Source organism: Watersipora subatra, unplaced genomic scaffold (genome assembly GCF_963576615.1).
Source record: "Watersipora subatra unplaced genomic scaffold, tzWatSuba1.1 SCAFFOLD_29, whole genome shotgun sequence".
Taxonomy (NCBI): domain Eukaryota; kingdom Metazoa; phylum Bryozoa; class Gymnolaemata; order Cheilostomatida; family Watersiporidae; genus Watersipora; species Watersipora subatra.
Genome location: NW_027045232.1, coordinates 852,171 through 865,113, shown reverse-complemented (window position 1 = coordinate 865,113; position 12,943 = coordinate 852,171).

Below are 12,943 nucleotides of genomic sequence, written 5' to 3'. Positions count from 1 at the left end.
GACGTTTGTAATATTCTCACAATAAGCTAATTAGCTCAATTGGAGCATTTCTAGCATGTTTGGTTGAAATTGGAAATTTAAATTTTTCAGTTTTGTCAGACGTTTGTAAAATTCTTACAGTAGGCTTATTTGCGCAATTTGAGCATTTCTAGCATGTTTGGTTGAAATTGGAAATTTACATTTTTAACTTTTGTCCGACAATTGTAATATTCTCACAATAAGCTAATTAGCTCAATTGGAGCATTTCTAGCACGTTTGGTTGAAATTGGAAATTTACATTTTTCACTTTTGTCAAACAATTGCAATATTCTCACAATAAGCTAATTAGCTCAATTGGAGCATTTCTAGCATGTTCGGTTGAAATTGGAATTTTACATTTTTCACTTTTGTCAGACGTTTGTAATATTCTCACAATAAGCTAATTAGCTCAATTGGAGCATTTCTAGCACGTTTGGTTGAAATTGGAAATTTACATTTTTCAGTTTTGTCAGACGTTTGTAATATTCTCACAATAAGCTAATTAGCTCGATTGGAGCATTTCTAGCATGTTTGGTTGAAATTGGAAATTTACATTTTTCAGTGTTGTCAGACGTTTGTAATATTCTCACAATAAGCTAATTAGATCAATTGGAGCATTTCTAGCACGTTTGGTTGAAATTGGAAATTTACATTTTTCAGTTTTGTCAGACGTTTGTAATATTCTCACAATAAGCTAATTAGCTCAATTGGAGCATTTCTAGCATGTTTGGTTGAAATTGGAAATTTACATTTTTCAGTGTTGTCAGACGTTTGTAATATTCTCACAATAAGCTAATTAGATCAATTGGAGCATTTCTAGCATGTTTGGTTGAAACTGGAAATTTACATTTTTCACTTTTGTCAGACAATTGCAATATTCTCTCAATAAGCTAATTAGCTCAATTGGAGCATTTCTAGCATGTTTGGTTGAAATTGGAAATTTACATTTTTCACTTTTGTCAGACGTTTGTAATATTCTCACAATAAGCTAATTAGCTCAATTGGAGCATTTCTAGCATGTTTGGTTGAAATTGGAAATTTACATTTTTCACTTTTGTCAAACAATTGCAATATTCTCTCAATAAGCTAATTAGCTCAATTGGAGCATTTCTAGCATGTTTGGTTGAAATTGGAAATTTACATTTTTCACTTTTGTCAAACAATTGCAATATTCTCTCAATAAGCTAATTAGCTCAATTGGAGCATTTCTAGCATGTTTGGTTGAAATTGGAAATTTACATTTTTCACTTTTGTCAGACGTTTGTAAAATTCTTACAGTAGGCTTATTTGCGCAATTTGAGCATTTCTAGCATGTTTGGTTGAAATTGGAAATTTACTTTTTTCACTTTTGTCAGACAATTGCAATATTCTCACAATAAGCTAATTAGCTCAATTGGAGCATTTCTAGCATGTTTGGTTGAAATTGGAAATTTACATTTTTCAGTGTTGTCAGACGTTTGTAATATTCTCACAATAAGCTAATTAGCTAAATTGGAGCATTTCTAGCATGTTTGGTTGAAATTGCAAATTTACATTTTTCACTTCTGTCAGACAATTGCAATATTCTCACAATAAGCTAATTAGCTCAATTGGAGCATTTCTAGCACGTTTGGTTGAAATTGGAAATTTAAATTTTTCACTTTTGTCAGACAATTGCAATATTCTCACAATAAGCTAATTAGCTCAATTGGAGCATTTCTAGCATCTTCGGTTGGAATTGGAAATTTACATTTTTCAGTGTTGTCAGACGTTTGTAATATTCTCACAATAAGCTAATTAGCTCAATTGGAGCATTTCTAGCATGTTTGGTTGAAATTGGAAATTTACATTTTTCACTTTTGTCAGACAATTGCAATATTCTCTCAATAAGCTAATTAGCTCAATTGGAGCATTTCTAGCATGTTTGGTTGAAATTGAAAATTTACATTTTTCAGTTTTGTCAGACAATTGTAATATTCTCACAATAAGCTAATTAGCTCAATTGGAGCATTTCTAGCATGTTTGGTTGAAATTGGAAATTTACATTTTTCAATTTTGTTAGACGTTTGTAATATTCTCACAATAAGCTAATTAGCTCAATTGGAGCAATTCTAGCATGTTTGGTTGAAATTGGAAATTTACATTTTTCACTTTTGTCAGACAATTGCAATATTCTCACAATAAGCTAATTAGCTCAATTGGAGCATTTCTAGCATGTTTGGTTGAAATTGGAAATTTACACTTTTCACTTTTGTCAGACGTTTGTAATATTCTCACAATAAGCTAATTAGCTCAATTGGAGCATTTCTAGCACGTTTGGTTGAAATTGGAAATTTACATTTTTCACTTTTGTCAAACAATTGCAATATTCCCTCAATAAGCTAATTAGCTCAATTGGAGCATTTCTAGCATGTTCAGTTGAAATTGGAATTTTACATTTTTCACTTGTCAGACGTTTGTAATATTCTCACAATAAGCTAATTAGCTCAATTGGAGCATTTCTAGCATGTTTGGTTGAAATTGGAAATTTACATTTTTCAATTTTGTCAGACGTTTGTAATATTCTCACAATAAGCTAATTAGCTCAATTGGAGCATTTCTAGCATGTTTGGTTGAAATTGCAAATTTACATTTTTCACTTTTGTCAGACAATTGCAATATTCTCACAATAAGCTAATTAGCTCAATTGGAGCATTTCTAGCATGTTTGGTTGAAATTGGAAATTTACACTTTTCACTTTTGTCAGACGTTTGTAATATTCTCACAATAAGCTAATTAGCTCAATTGGAGCATTTCTAGCACGTTTGGTTGAAATTGGAAATTTACATTTTTCACTTTTGTCAAACAATTGCAATATTCCCTCAATAAGCTAATTAGCTCAATTGGAGCATTTCTAGCATGTTCAGTTGAAATTGGAATTTTACATTTTTCACTTGTCAGACGTTTGTAATATTCTCACAATAAGCTAATTAGCTCAATTGGAGCATTTCTAGCACGTTTGGTTGAAATTGGAAATTTACATTTTTCACTTTTGTCAAACAATTGCAATATTCCCACAATAAGCTAATTAGCTCAATTGGAGCATTTCTAGCATGTTCGGTTGAAATTGGAATTTTACATTTTTCACTTTTGTCAGACGTTTGTAATATTCTCACAATAAGCTAATTAGCTCAATTGGAGCATTTCTAGCACGTTTGGTTGAAATTGGAAATTTACATTTTTCAGTTTTGTCAGACGTTTGTAATATTCTCACAATAAGCTAATTAGCTCAATTGGAGCATTTCTAGCATGTTTGGTTGAAATTGGAAATTTACATTTTTCAGTGTTGTCAGACGTTTGTAATATTCTCACAATAAGCTAATTAGATCAATTGGAGCATTTCTAGCATGTTTGGTTGAAATTGGAAATTTACATTTTTCAGTTTTGTCAGACGTTTGTAATATTCTCACAATAAGCTAATTAGCTCAATTGGAGCATTTCTAGCATGTTTGGTTGAAATTGGAAATTTAAATTTTTCAGTTTTGTCAGACGTTTGTAAAATTCTTACAGTAGGCTTATTTGCGCAATTTGAGCATTTCTAGCATGTTTGGTTGAAATTGGAAATTTACATTTTTAACTTTTGTCAGACAATTGTAATATTCTCACAATAAGCTAATTAGCTCAATTGGAGCATTTCTAGCACGTTTGGTTGAAATTGGAAATTTACATTTTTCACTTTTGTCAAACAATTGCAATATTCTCACAATAAGCTAATTAGCTCAATTGGAGCATTTCTAGCATGTTCGGTTGAAATTGGAATTTTACATTTTTCACTTTTGTCAGACGTTTGTAATATTCTCACAATAAGCTAATTAGCTCAATTGGAGCATTTCTAGCACGTTTGGTTGAAATTGGAAATTTACATTTTTCAGTTTTGTCAGACGTTTGTAATATTCTCACAATAAGCTAATTAGCTCGATTGGAGCATTTCTAGCATGTTTGGTTGAAATTGGAAATTTACATTTTTCAGTGTTGTCAGACGTTTGTAATATTCTCACAATAAGCTAATTAGATCAATTGGAGCATTTCTAGCATGTTTGGTTGAATATGGAAATTTACATTTTTCAGTTTTGTCAGACGTTTGTAATATTCTCACAATAAGCTAATTAGCTCAATTGGAGCATTTCTAGCATGTTTGGTTGAAATTGGAAATTTAAATTTTTCAGTTTTGTCAGACGTTTGTAAAATTCTTACAGTAGGCTTATTTGCGCAATTTGAGCATTTCTAGCATGTTTGGTTGAAATTGGAAATTTACATTTTTCACTTTTGTCAGACAATTGCAATACTCTCACAATAAGCTAATTAGCTCAATTGGAGCATTTCTAGCATGTTTGGTTGAAATTGGAAATTTACATTTTTCACTTTTGTCAGACGTTTGTAATATTCTCACAATAAGCTAATTAGCTCAATTGGAGCATTTCTAGCACGTTTGGTTGAAATTGGAAATTTACATTTTTCACTTTTGTCAAACAATTGCAATATTCTCTCAATAAGCTAATTAGCTCAATTGGAGCATTTCTAGCATGTTTGGTTGAAATTGGAAATTTACATTTTTCACTTTTGTCAAACAATTGCAATATTCTCTCAATAAGCTAATTAGCTCAATTGGAGCATTTCTAGCATGTTTGGTTGAAATTGGAAATTTACATTTTTCACTTTTGTCAGACGTTTGTAAAATTCTTACAGTAGGCTTATTTGCGCAATTTGAGCATTTCTAGCATGTTTGGTTGAAATTGGAAATTTACTTTTTTCACTTTTGTCAGACAATTGCAATATTCTCACAATAAGCTAATTAGCTCAATTGGAGCATTTCTAGCATGTTTGGTTGAAATTGGAAATTTACATTTTTCAGTGTTGTCAGACGTTTGTAATATTCTCACAATAAGCTAATTAGCTAAATTGGAGCATTTCTAGCATGTTTGGTTGAACTTGCAAATTTACATTTTTCACTTCTGTCAGACAATTGCAATATTCTCACAATAAGCTAATTAGCTCAATTGGAGCATTTCTAGCACGTTTGGTTGAAATTGGAAATTTAAATTTTTCACTTTTGTCAGACAATTGCAATATTCTCACAATAAGCTAATTAGCTCAATTGGAGCATTTCTAGCATCTTCGGTTGAAATTGGAAATTTACATTTTTCAGTGTTGTCAGACGTTTGTAATATTCTCACAATAAGCTAATTAGCTCAATTGGAGCATTTCTAGCATGTTTGGTTGAAATTGGAAATTTACATTTTTCAATTTTGTTAGACGTTTGTAATATTCTCACAATAAGCTAATTAGCTCAATTGGAGCAATTCTAGCATGTTTGGTTGAAATTGGAAATTTACATTTTTCAATTTTGTCAGACGTTTGTAATATTCTCACAATAAGCTAATTAGCTCAATTGGAGCATTTCTAGCATGTTTGGTTGAAATTGCAAATTTACATTTTTCACTTTTGTCAGACAATTGCAATATTCTCACAATAAGCTAATTAGCTCAATTGGAGCATTTCTAGCATGTTTGGTTGAAATTGGAAATTTACACTTTTCACTTTTGTCAGACGTTTGTAATATTCTCACAATAAGCTAATTAGCTCAATTGGAGCATTTCTAACACGTTTGGTTGAAATTGGAAATTTACATTTTTCACTTTTGTCAAACAATTGCAATATTCTCTCAATAAGCTAATTAGCTCAATTGGAGCATTTCTGGCATGTTTGGTTGAAATTGGAAATTTACATTTTTCAGTGTTGTCAGACGTTTGTAATATTCTCACAATAAGCTAATTAGCTCAATTGGAGCATTTCTAGCATGTTTGGTTGAAATTGGAAATCTACATTTTTCAGTTTTGTCAGACGTTTGTAATATTCTCACAATAAGCTAATTAGCTCAATTGGAGCATTTCTAGCATGTTTGGTTGAAATTGGAAATTTACATTTTTCAGTTTTGTCAGACGTTTGTAAAATTCTTACAGTAGGCTTATTTGCGCAATTTGAGCATTTCTAGCATGTTTGGTTGAAGTTGGAAATTTACATTTTTCACTTTTGTCAGACAATTGCAATATTCTCACAATAAGCTAATTAGCTCAATTGGAGCATTTCTAGCATGTTTGGTTGAAATTGGAAATTTACATTTTTCACTTTTGTCAGACAATTGCAATATTCTCAGAATAAGCTAATTAGCTCAATTGGAGCATTTCTAGCATGTTTGGTTGAAATTGGAAATGTACATTTTTCACTTTTGTCAGACAATTGCAGTATTCTCTCAATAGGCTAATTAGCTCATTTGGAGCATTTCTAGCATGTTTGGTTGAAATTAGAAATTTACATTTTTCAGTGTTGTCAGACGTTTGTAATATTCTCACAATAAGCTAATTAGCTCAATTGGAGCATTTTTAGCATGTTTGGTTGAAATTGGAAATTTACATTTTTCAGTTTTGTCAGACGTTTGTAATATTCTCACAATAAGCTAATTAGCTCATATTCCCACAATAAGCTAATTAGCTCAATTGGAGCATTTCTAGCATGTTTGGTTGAAATTAGAAGTTTACATTTTTCACTTTTGTCCGACTTTTGTAATATTTTGACAATAAGCTAATTAGCTCAATTGGAGCATTTCGAGCACGTTTGGTTGAAATTGGAAATTTACATTTTTCACTTTTGTCAAACAATTGCAATATTCTCTCAATAAGCTAATTAGCTCAATTGGAGCATTTCTAGCACGTTTGGTTGAAATTGGAAATTTACATTTTTCACTTTTGACAGACGTTTGTAATATTCTCACAATAAGCTAATTAGCTCAATTGGAGCATTTCTAGCATGTTTGGTTGAAATTGGAATTTTACATTTTTCAGTTTTGTCAGACAATTGCAATATTCTCTCAATAAGCTAATTAGCTCAATTGGAGCATTTCTAGCATGTTTGGTTGAAATTGGAAATTTACATTTTTCAGTTTTGTCAGACGTTTGTAATATTCTCACAATGAGCTAATTAGCTAAATTGGAGCATTTCTAGCATGTTTGGTTGAAATTGCAAATTTACATTTTTCACTTCTGTCAGACAATTGCAATATTCTCACAATAAGCTAATTAGCTCAATTGGAGCATTTCCAGCATGTTTGGTTGAAATTGGAAATTTACATTTTTCAATTTTGTTAGACGTTTGTAATATTCTCACAATAAGCTAATTAGCTCAATTGGAGCATTTCTAGCATGTTTGGTTGAAATTGGAAATTTACATTTTTCAGTTTTGTCAGACAATTGTAGTATTCTCACAATAAGCTAATTAGCTCATTTGGAGCATTTCTAGCATGTTTGGTTGAAATTGGAAATTTACATTTTTCACTTTTGTCAGACAATTGCAATATTCCCTCAATAAGCTAATTAGCTTAATTGGAGCATTTCTAGCATGTTTGGTTGAAATTAGAAATTTACATTTTTCAGTGTTGTCAGACGTTTGTAATATTCTCACAATAAGCTAATTAGCTCAATTGGAGCATTTCTAGCATGTTTGGTTGAAATTGGAAATTTACATTTTTCAGTTTTGTCAGACGTTTGTAAATTTCTTACAGTAGTCTTATTTGCGCAATTTGAGCATTTCTACCATGTTTGGTTGAAATTGGAAATTTACATTTTTCACTTTTGTCAGACAATTGCAATATTCTCACAATAAGCTAATTAGCTCAATTGGAGCAATTCTAGCATGTTTGGATGAAATTGGAAATTTACATTTTTCAGTGTTGTCAGACGTTTGTAATATTCTCACAATAAGCTAATTAGCTCAATTGGAGCATTTCTAGCATGTTTGGTTGAAATTGAAAATTTACATTTTTCAGGTTTGTCAGTCGTTTGTAATATTCTCACAATAAGCTAATTAGCTCAATTAGAGCATTTCAAGCATGTTTGGTTGAAATTGGAAATTTATATTTTTCACTTTTGTCAGACAATTGCAATATTCTCACAATAAGCTAATTAGCTCAATTGGAGCATTTCTAGCATGTTTGGTTGAAATTGAAAAATTACATTTTTCAGTTTTGTCAGACGTTTGTAATATTCTCACAATAAGCTAATTAGCTCAATTGGAGCAATTCTAGCATGTTTGGTTGAAATTGGAAATTTACATTTTTCAGTTTTGTCAGACGTTTGTAATATTCTCACAATAAGCTAATTAGCTCAATTGGAGCATTTCTAGCATGTTTGGTTGAAATTGGAAATTTAAATTTTTCAGTTTTGTCAGACGTTTGTAAAATTCTTACAGTAGGCTTATTTGCGCAATTTGAGCATTTCTAGCATGTTTGGTTGAAATTGGAAATTTACATTTTTCACTTTTGTCAGACAATTGTAATATTCTCACAATAAGCTAATTAGCTCAATTGGAGCATTTCTAGCACGTTTGGTTGAAATTGGAAATTTACATTTTTCACTTTTGTCAAACAATTGCAATATTCTCACAATAAGCTAATTAGCTCAATTGGAGCATTTCTAGCATGTTCGGTTGAAATTGGAATTTTACATTTTTCACTTTTGTCAGACGTTTGTAATATTCTCACAATAAGCTAATTAGCTCAATTGGAGCATTTCTAGCACGTTTGGTTGAAATTGGAAATTTACATTTTTCAGTTTTGTCAGACGTTTGTAATATTCTCACAATAAGCTAATTAGCTCAATTGGAGCATTTCTAGCATGTTTGGTTGAAATTGGAAATTTACATTTTTCGGTGTTGTCAGACGTTTGTAATATTCTCACAATAAGCTAATTAGATCAATTGGAGCATTTCTAGCATGTTTGGTTGAATATGGAAATTTACATTTTTCAGTTTTGTCAGACGTTTGTAATATTCTCACAATAAGCTAATTAGCTCAATTGGAGCATTTCTAGCATGTTTGGTTGAAATTGGAAATCTACATTTTTCAGTTTTGTCAGACGTTTGTAATATTCTCACAATAAGCTAATTAGCTCAATTGGAGCATTTCTAGCATGTTTGGTTGAAATTGGAAATTTACATTTTTCAGTTTTGTCAGACGTTTGTAAAATTCTTACAGTAGGCTTATTTGCGCAATTTGAGCATTTCTAGCATGTTTGGTTGAAGTTGGAAATTTACATTTTTCTCTTTTGTCAGACAATTGCAATATTCTCACAATAAGCTAATTAGCTCAATTGGAGCATTTCTAGCATGTTTGGTTGAAATTGGAAATTTACATTTTTCACTTTTGTCAGACAATTGCAATATTCTCAGAATAAGCTAATTAGCTCAATTGGAGCATTTCTAGCATGTTTGGTTGAAATTGGAAATGTACATTTTTCACTTTTGTCAGACAATTGCAGTATTCTCTCAATAAGCTAATTAGCTCATTTGGAGCATTTCTAGCATGTTTGGTTGAAATTAGAAATTTACATTTTTCAGTGTTGTCAGACGTTTGTAATATTCTCACAATAAGCTAATTAGCTCAATTGGAGCATTTTTAGCATGTTTGGTTGAAATTGGAAATTTACATTTTTCAGTTTTGTCAGACGTTTGTAATATTCTCACAATAAGCTAATTAGCTCATATTCCCACAATAAGCTAATTAGCTCAATTGGAGCATTTCTAGCATGTTTGGTTGAAATTTGAAGTTTACATTTTTCACTTTTGTCCGACTTTTGTAATATTTTGACAATAAGCTAATTAGCTCAATTGGAGCATTTCGAGCACGTTTGGTTGAAATTGGAAATTTACATTTTTCACTTTTGTCAAACAATTGCAATATTCTCTCAATAAGCTAATTAGCTCAATTGGAGCATTTCTAGCACGTTTGGTTGAAATTGGAAATTTACATTTTTCACTTTTGTCAGACGTTTGTAAAATTCTCACAATAAGCTAATTAGCTCAATTGGAGCATTTCTAGCATGTTTGGTTGAAATTGGAATTTTACATTTTTCAGTTTTGTCAGACAATTGCAATATTCTCTCAATAAGCTAATTAGCTCAATTGGAGCATTTCTAGCATGTTTGGTTGAAATTGGAAATTTACATTTTTCAGTTTTGTCAGACGTTTGTAATATTCTCACAATGAGCTAATTAGCTAAATTGGAGCATTTCTAGCATGTTTGGTTGAAATTGCAAATTTACATTTTTCACTTCTGTCAGACAATTGCAATATTCTCACAATAAGCTAATTAGCTCAATTGGAGCATTTCCAGCATGTTTGGTTGAAATTGGAAATTTACATTTTTCAATTTTGTTAGACGTTTGTAATATTCTCACAATAAGCTAATTAGCTCAATTGGAGCATTTCTAGCATGTTTGGTTGAAATTGGAAATTTACATTTTTCAGTTTTGTCAGACGTTTGTAGTATTCTCACAATAAGCTAATTAGCTCAATTGGAGCATTTCTAGCATGTTTGGTTGAAATTGGAAATTTACATTTTTCACTTTTGTCAGACAATTGCAATATTCTCTCAATAAGCTAATTAGCTTCATTGGAGCATTTCTAGCATGTTTGGTTGAAATTAGAAATTTACATTTTTCAGTGTTGTCAGACGTTTGTAATATTCTCACAATAAGCTAATTAGCTCAATTGGAGCATTTCTAGCATGTTTGGTTGAAATTGGAAATTTACATTTTTCAGTTTTGTCAGACGTTTGTAAATTTCTTACAGTAGTCTTATTTGCGCAATTTGAGCATTTCTACCATGTTTGGTTGAAATTGGAAATTTACATTTTTCACTTTTGTCAGACAATTGCAATATTCTCACAATAAGCTAATTAGCTCAATTGGAGCAATTCTAGCATGTTTGGATGAAATTGGAAATTTACATTTTTCAGTGTTGTCAGACGTTTGTAATGTTCTCACAATAAGCTAATTAGCTCAATTGGAGCATTTCTAGCATGTTTGGTTGAAATTGAAAATTTACATTTTTCAGGTTTGTCAGTCGTTTGTAATATTCTCACAATAAGCTAATTAGCTCAATTAGAGCATTTCAAGCATGTTTGGTTGAAATTGGAAATTTATATTTTTCACTTTTGTCAGACAATTGCAATATTCTCACAATAAGCTAATTAGCTCAATTGGAGCATTTCTAGCATGTTTGGTTGAAATTGAAAAATTACAATTTTCACTTTTGTCAGACAATTGCAATATTCTCACAATAAGCTAATTAGCTCAATTGGAGCATTTCTAGCATGTTTGGTTGAAATTGGAAATTTACACTTTTCACTTTTGTCAGACGTTTGTAATATTCTCACAATAAGCTAATTAGCTCAATTGGAGCATTTCTAGCACGTTTGGTTCAAATTGGAAATTTACATTTTTCACTTTTGTCAAACAATTGCAATATTCTCTCAATAAGCTAATTAGCTCAATTGGAGCATTTCTAGCATGTTCAGTTGAAATTGGAATTTTACATTTTTCACTTGTCAGACGTTTGTAATATTCTCACAATAAGCTAATTAGCTCAATTGGAGCATTTCTAGCACGTTTGGTTGAAATTGGAAATTTAAATTTTTCAGTTTTGTCAGACGTTTGTAATATTCTCACAATAAGCTAATTAGCTCAATTGGAGCATTTCTAGCATGTTTGGTTGAAATTGGAAATTTACATTTTTCAGTGTTGTCAGACGTTTGTAATATTCTCACAATAAGCTAATTAGATCAATTGGAGCATTTCTAGCATGTTTGGTTGAAATTGGAAATTTACATTTTTCAGTTTTGTCAGACGTTTGTAATATTCTCACAATAAGCTAATTAGCTCAATTGAAGCATTTCTAGCATGTTTGGTTGAAATTGGAAATTTAAATTTTTCAGTTTTGTCAGACGTTTGTAAAATTCTTACAGTAGGCTTATTTGCGCAATTTGAGCATTTCTAGCATGTTTGGTTGAAATTGGAAATTTACATTTTTCACTTTTGTCAGACAATTGTAATATTCTCACAATAAGCTAATTAGCTCAATTGGAGCATTTCTAGCACGTTTGGTTGAAATTGGAAATTTACATTTTTCACTTTTGTCAAACAATTGCAATATTCTCACAATAAGCTAATTAGCTCAATTGGAGCATTTCTAGCATGTTCGGTTGAAATTGGAATTTTACATTTTTCACTTTTGTCAGACGTTTGTAATATTCTCACAATAAGCTAATTAGCTCATTTGGAGCATTTCTAGCACGTTTGGTTGAAATTGGAAATTTACTTTTTTCAGTTTTGTCAGACGTTTGTAATATTCTCACAATAAGCTAATTAGCTCAATTGGAGCATTTCTAGCATGTTTGGTTGAAATTGGAAATTTACATTTTTCAGTGTTGTCAGACGTTTGTAATATTCTCACAATAAGCTAATTAGATCAATTGGAGCATTTCTAGCATGTTTGGTTGAATATGGAAATTTACATTTTTCAGTTTTGTCAGACGTTTGTAAAATTCTTACAGTAGGCTTATTTGCGCAATTTGAGCATTTCTAGCATGTTTGGTTGAAGTTGGAAATTTACATTTTTCACTTTTGTCAGACAATTGCAATATTCTCACAATAAGCTAATTAGCTCAATTGGAGCATTTCTAGCATGTTTGGTTGAAATTGGAAATTTACATTTTTCACTTTTGTCAGACAATTGCAATATTCTCAGAATAAGCTAATTAGCTCAATTGGAGCATTTCTAGCATGTTTGGTTGAAATTGGAAATTTACATTTTTCAGTTTTGTCAGACGTTTGTAATATTCTCACAATGAGCTAATTAGCTAAATTGGAGCATTTCTAGCATGTTTGGTTGAAATTGCAAATTTACATTTTTCACTTCTGTCAGACAATTGCAATATTCTCACAATAAGCTAATTAGCTCAATTGGAGCATTTCCAGCATGTTTGGTTGAAATTGGAAATTTACATTTTTCAATTTTGTTAGACGTTTGTAATATTCTCACAATAAGCTAATTAGCTCAATTGGAGCATTTCTAGCAT